Source organism: Mastomys coucha, unplaced genomic scaffold (genome assembly GCF_008632895.1).
Source record: "Mastomys coucha isolate ucsf_1 unplaced genomic scaffold, UCSF_Mcou_1 pScaffold23, whole genome shotgun sequence".
NCBI classification, from domain to species: domain Eukaryota; kingdom Metazoa; phylum Chordata; class Mammalia; order Rodentia; family Muridae; genus Mastomys; species Mastomys coucha.
The window spans coordinates 7,829,201-7,836,281 of record NW_022196906.1 but is presented as its reverse complement, the minus strand read 5'-3'; positions in this window follow the sequence as shown (position 1 = coordinate 7,836,281).

Below are 7,081 nucleotides of genomic sequence, written 5' to 3'. Positions count from 1 at the left end.
GGTTGCTGGCTGGATATAGCAGCTCAGGTCTATAATCTCAGGATTGGGAGGATTTGGTGAGGACTAGAAGTTCAAGGCTCTCCTTAGCTTTATAAAGACTTTGAGGCTAGCCTGGGCTACGAAAAACAAACAAAAAAAGCAAGCAAAGAAACAAAAAACCCAGTCTCCAAGAATCTAAACAAAAGAGCTGTAGAGATAGATAGCTTAGGGTTGAGAATATTCATTACTCTTGCAGAGAGGACTGGGGTCAGTTCCCTCTAAGATGACTTTTCTCTAATATTTTGGAAAACAGACTAACATAATGATTATAATAGATTATATAGAATATTCTGTATCTGGACTTTATTACATAGTTCTAAATGCCACCCTGTATGCTGCCTTTCTGTCTATCTTTGGACAAACAAACTAGAAATAAAAGAAAGTATGGTACCACTCCAGTAGGTCAAAAAGATAGTTTAATGAAATCCAGTTCTGTAGCCATCATTGAGCATCAGTTGACTCCTGATTGTCCTGATTTCAAGTACCCAAGGAGAAGCTTGATTTTCATCCAAGGAAAACATACAAAACACCAACATCATGTAGTCAGAAACAACCTTAAAATGGCCACTTGATAATTAACCAGTCCTCAGAAGGGAAAACAATTTCTAATGACAGAAGGGAAAAGAGCACTTTTCAATATCATCTCAAGCTTAACAAAGCCTGTCTGACCTCCTTATGGTATCCAGCTGCACTGTTGAATTCTTACAGCTCCACAGATTCCAGATGCATGGGGTCACCTAGGCCATAATCTGCTCAACAATCTAACCAATCATTCCCCATGGGACAATGAGCTGCACAATCAGAAGAGGAGGTGACAGTCACCAGTACATTTTTTTTTTCCTGACTAACAGGTAGGAAGATTTTTTTTTCAAGTCCAAGTTTCTTGTAGTAGTTCTCTTTCCTAAATTTATTGTGATTAATATATAAAATATAAAATCGTGCTAACCTATAAGGTGACATCTTGACCCATCTAAAGAAAAAGGGGCTTGATTTAGCTCAGAGCTCAAAGTGCAGTCCATCCTGTAGGGGTGCCGAGGTGGTAGGAAGGAACTTGAAACAGCTAGACACATTGTATCAGAAGAAGAGAGCATTGGATGGTTGCCACTACTCAGTTCCCCTTCTCTACTTGTACAGCCAAGAATCTTAGCTGGGGAAGGGTGTCACCCACAATGGGAAGGTCTTCCCTCAACACAACCAGGGTAACGGCCCATGGACACACCCGAAAGCCCATCTCTTGGGTGTTACTAGATTCTGTCAGGTTGACAACTAACATCAACCTGTGTCCAATGTATAGTTTGTTAATATGTTTTCCTGTGCCATGTGCTGCTAGATCCAGTTTGATGCTGTTTTGTGGAGGATTTTTGTATCTATGTTAATCAAGGACATTGGCCTAAAGTTTTCTTCTGTTGTATTCTCATCCAGCTTTGATAGAAAGATAAATAGCTTGAGAGGAAGTGATGCTGGTTCTTCTGGAAATGTTTGGTGGAACCCAACAGCAAATGAGGTGCAGGCTCTTCTCAAATGGCAACTGACTCAAAAGTTGGTTGCTGCTGTTCCATCCAGGCTCTCTGTCTCTTCACGACTTATTAGAATCTGTTCAAGTATCTGTCAATACCTTTAGGTTATTACATTTTTTGGAATCATCCATAATAATCCCTAATGGCCATTGGATGTGTATGCTATCATTTATAATGTGTCTCCTATCTCATTTTTCTTAGCTAGTCTAGCAAAAAGTTTCTTCTGTTTGTCTATCAAAGAACCAAATTTTTGTCATTAATCATTTGAATTTTGTCTGGTTTTGTTGTTGCTGTAGTTGTTATTGTTTTAATTTCTGCTCTAGTCTTTAGTAATTAAAATCATTGGTCATTAATATCTCTCAGTATCAATGGACTCAACTCCCCAATAAAAAGACACAGGCTAACAGAATGGATACATAAACAGGTTCCATCATTCTTCTGTTTACTAGAAACATACCTTAGCAACAAAGATAGACACTACCTCAGAGTAAAGGGCTGGAAAAATGTTTTCCAAGTAAATGGTCCCAAGAAGCAAGCTGGAGTAGCCATTCTAATATCTAATAAAATAGACTTTCATCCAAAAGTAATCAAAAGAGATGGGGAAGGACACTCCATACTCATCAAAGGAAAAATCCACCAAAATGATGTCTCAATTCTGAACATCTGTGCCCCCAATACAAAGGTACCCACATTCATAAAAAAAATTATTACTAAAGCTTAAATCACACATCAAATGCCTCACATTAATAGTGGGAGACTTCACCATCCCATTATCACCAATGGACAGGTCATTGAGACACAAGCTAAACAGAGAAATAATAAAACTAGCAGATGTTATGAATCAAATGGTCCTCACAGATATGTGTGGAACATTTCACCTAAACACAAAAAAAATTTCCTTCTCAGCGCCTCACAGAACCTTCTCCAAAACTGACCAAATAGTTTGTCACAAAGCAAGCCTCAACAGATACAAGAAAATTAAAATACTTCCTTATATCTTATCAGACCACCATGAATCAAAGCTGGAATTCAACAACAACAACACAAACAACAGAAAGCCTACAAACTCATGAAACCTGAACAACTCTCTACTCAATGAGATTTTTCCAGGTAAATGGTCCCAAGAAGCAAGCTGGAGTAGTCATTCTAATATCTAATAAAATAGACTTTGAATCAAAAGTAATCAAAAGAGATGGGGAAGGACACTTCATATTCATCAAAGGGAAAATCCACCAAGATGATATCTCAGCCATTTACTTGGAAAACTGGGAGAGAGCCAGAGAGATCAAACACATCACAGAAGATCTACAGAATCAAGTAACCTGGGCCCATGAGGGCTCACAAATACTGAACCATCAACCAAAAAGCGTGCATGGACTGGACCTAGGTACCTTACACATGTATAGCATATGTGTAGCTTAACTCTCTTGGGGTCCCCTAACAAGTGGAGTGGTGGTTGTCTCAGTCTCTGTTCCCTCCCATTGGATCACCCTTCCCCTAGCTAGACTGCCTGGTTGGGTCTTAGTGGGAGAATGCTTACTTCTGCAGGGACTAGATGTCCCAGGCTTGGGTGGTACCCATGGCGGGGTACTTCCCTGTCTTTGAGAAGTGGAGGAGGTAATAGGGGAGAGACTTGTTAGAGTTGGACTAGAGGAGAGACTTGTTAGAGTTGGTCTAGGAGGAGAGGAGAGAGCAGGGCTGTGATATGGATGTAATGTGAATAAGTAAATAAATAAGTAGAAAAATAATAGTATTACCTTTCTGTATAGAAGTTCAAAGTACTCTAACAAAAGCTGTACCAGAAATGCATTTGAGTTTACTAAGAATCACTTTCTAAGTGTATTCAGCAAGGCATCATTTGTGTGCATGTGTGTACGTACGCATGATGTGCATGCATGTGTGAGTATGTGTATAGGTGTGCATACATCCACTCATCCCTGTGTGGAGACCAAAGACCAATATTTGCTGTCTGTCTCAGTAACTCTCAACTATCCTTTCTGAGGCATGTTCTCTCATTGAACCTGGAACTTTCCTTGCTGGTTGAAGAGTCCCTGGGATCCCTGGGAGGATCTCTGTCACCCAGTGTGTTTACAGGGATTAAATGGTACATTCAGATTTTGATGTGAGTGCTGGACATTCAAACTCAGGCCCATCTGCATTCGTAGCAAGCACATTACCCACCACTATCCATTGTACCACTGAGCCATCTCCTTAACATACATATAAACATTCTGCATGCCTGCTGTCGGTTTGTAAAGTTGGCTAGGAGCCATGCACTCCTTGTACCCAAATGCAAGGGAAAGGCTAAAGTAAATTAATCACATATTAGTTATTTTTCCATGTCAATGATAATCACCACAGCAAATAGTAACTTACAAAGGGAAGTTTTTACATGGCTATGTAAAACTTCATGTCAGGAAGGCACAGCAGCAAGTGGCAGGTGTGGGGAAGTGGCTGGTCAGAGAAACACCAAGAAACAGAACAAAGTGAAAGTGAGGTATGTTTGATTGGAGCCAACTGCTTGCCTCTGCACAAGCTGGGAAAACTCCATCTGCCATCCTTCTCCAATCTCACTCACACTGAAAAACTCCAAGCCATTCTAACATAGCCAGCCTACCCAAGTGCCTGCCCAGGTGCCCATGTTATGACCATCCTTGGGTACAGTCCCAGCTCTTGGTTGACATGTGATCATCCCTTGCCTAAGGTCTATAAAACCTCCCTGCCTTATCCTATGCACACTTGACTTCTTCAGCCTCTTCTTTGGGACTGTCAGAAATAGTGACAATTTGGGCTGGGGAGATGGCTCAGTGGTTAAGAGCACTGTCTGCTCTTCCAGATGTCTTGAGTTCAAATCTCAGCAACCACATGGTGGCTCACAACCATCTGTAATGAGATCTGATGCCCTTTTCTGGTGTGTCTGAAGACAGTGACAGTGTACTCCATACATTAAATATAGATCTTTAAAAAAAAAAGATGTTGAACCAATTAAATCTGCATTTATTTTCTTTTTAATCTGGCCTATATTGTGTCAGTGGAAAACCTACTAGGGTGATGTACTCACCGTCCACCCCCAGTGATGTACTTCCTCCAGCAAGGCTGCACCTCTTAAAAGGTGCATAACCTCCCTTAACAGTACCACAGGTGGAGCCCAACTGTTTAAATATATGAATCTATACCAAGCAGCAGTGATCCATTGAGTGATTCAGTGCTGTACACATTTTTTCTTGACTCCTTGCTTCACCCCAACTCTCAATGCAGTTGCTTTTCAGCATCAGGCTGGGGTAAGTCCCTAAGCAGGCTTCCCATGCAATTTCTGCATGTCTCTCTTTCCTCTGGTTCCTTGTTCTACAAAATTTAAGTATCTCAATCTCCCCAACCTCTCCCTCTGTGTCTCCAGACAAGACCAAGTGGTTCTCTTCAGAGCCCCCTTGAGTACTGCTGTGCATATATACAGAAAGCTGAGGTGCTGGGATACCCACAGTTTGTTTTCTTCCCCCCAGGGACCACAGTCCTAGACTGCTGCACAAAATCTGAAGAGAGCTGTTACACACATATTTGTCCAATTTCCTGTGCTCTGAGTTAAGGGAGCAAGACCAGCCTTAGTACTGAGTTACATCTGGAAGTATGATGCCAGAACTGTTTTAATCACTACTATACTTTAGGCAAAATAGCTTTCCAATTAAAGAGTCACATGAGTCCACTGAAGACTTAGCTTTCCTTTTCCAAGGCCAGGCTGATCCCTTTTAATCACTGAGCAGAAGCCCTAAGGTGATGAGGTTCATGGGGCTTCTATGAAAAAGAGAAGAGTTCTTGAACCCTTTCCACTGAGCAACCATTGTTGCCAAGTGGCCCTTTCTCATCCTCATCCCTGATTCTGAATCCCTCACTTTCTTCTCAAAAGTCTCTTAATAGAATATTCTGCCTAATTATCCATCTGTTCAGAGTCCAAGTTCCCCACTGAGGGACTGTATGGGTGGCTGTACTCCAGGGGTGGTGGGGACACCTGCTCAGGGCTACTGCTTCTCTTTCTCTCTCTCTCTCTTTTTTTCTCTTTGTTTCTTTGTTTCTTTCTTCTTTGTTTCTTCCTTCCTTTCTTTCTTTCTTTCTTTCTTTCTTTCTTTCTTTCTTTCTTTCTTTCTTTCTTCCTTTCTTCCTTCCTTTCTTTTTAAACCAAGGTAAGAACGCCTGTTCTTTTAGGGAAATACTTGCTGGAGATAACAGTTCTACCTTTATTGTTTAATGCAGAAGAGAATGTCTAGCTAATCACAGAGGAATGGGGGCCTCTTTTCCCATCATTTAGAGGGAACACTTTAATTATGTTTGGACTTAAGTTCATCTCCAGAAAGATCACTAATAATATTGGAGAGTTTTTAATAACAATTATCCAGAACATGTTCCTCTCCTTCCAGTCAGCACAAGAGCAATGGAAGGGACCATTCAAAACATTGTCTTTCTAATTGACCTCTGGGGAATGACAAATTATACCTGGCAAGTATTTATAGGTTTTTAATTTGGGTTTGTTTTTACTCTTTTAAGAAATTCACCAAGGGGTATGTATGGAAGCCTTGGTTCATTAACTCAAGAAGGGTTTACTTTACTCTTGTGTTGTGTCATGGCCAGTGCTGGATAGTCCCTGGGGATAAAGTGAGTGTGGTCCAGTGGCCAAGGAACACACAATCTCCAGAAAGAACAAGATAGGTAACTGAATTACAATGTGTGATTATGACAATATGTGTAATAGAAATAGTGTGGATGCTTTCATCTAAAAGAGACAGGTTTAGACAGCTGTGGGAACACATGCCTGAAAATTAGTTCTTCAGGTCATGGAAAAGATTTCTGGAGGTGGTACCATACCCCTAGTAGATGGAGGACAACATACCTGAGCCAGGTATGAACTGGAAGGTAACAGAAGTTACAGAGAGGAAGCACTAGCTTACACACTGTTCTGTGGGGTCATGAGGAACTGTGTGTGTAAAGATAGGACAGGAGACCCTTTGCTGTGCTCAGACCATTGCCAAGAGGTGGGGCCAAAGCAAGTGAGCAGGTCTGACAGACGACTGGAGGGAGAGGTTAGGCTGTTTGACAGCTGACTAGCAGGGAAGGATGGAGAAGTTAGCTGACATGTGAAGTGCGGTAGGCCTATCATGAGGCCTAAAGATGGACTTCAAATGAAAATGAGCTCACTCCCTACTCACCCCAAACTTACCTTGGCATGTATATGTTCAAGTGTGCCTCTGGGGAGTGTGAATGGAGCATCAGGGTGTGCAGACTATGCTGTGCTGACTCTCAGACATGATGAAGTGATAGGAAGTCAGAAGGCACAAAACCGAGGCTCATCCTCCTCGGTAGCGGTGAGGCCTTGCATTTCTTTATAAAATTTTTTTTGACTTGGACAAATGCAAATATTTTATGAGTTATTCTAAATTATCCTTTTCTCTGCGAAGTACAGCAAATCCTGTCTGGAGGTTAGCTCCTATCTTTATGCATAAATGTGCATATATGGGTTTGTTCGTATGCTTTAATTT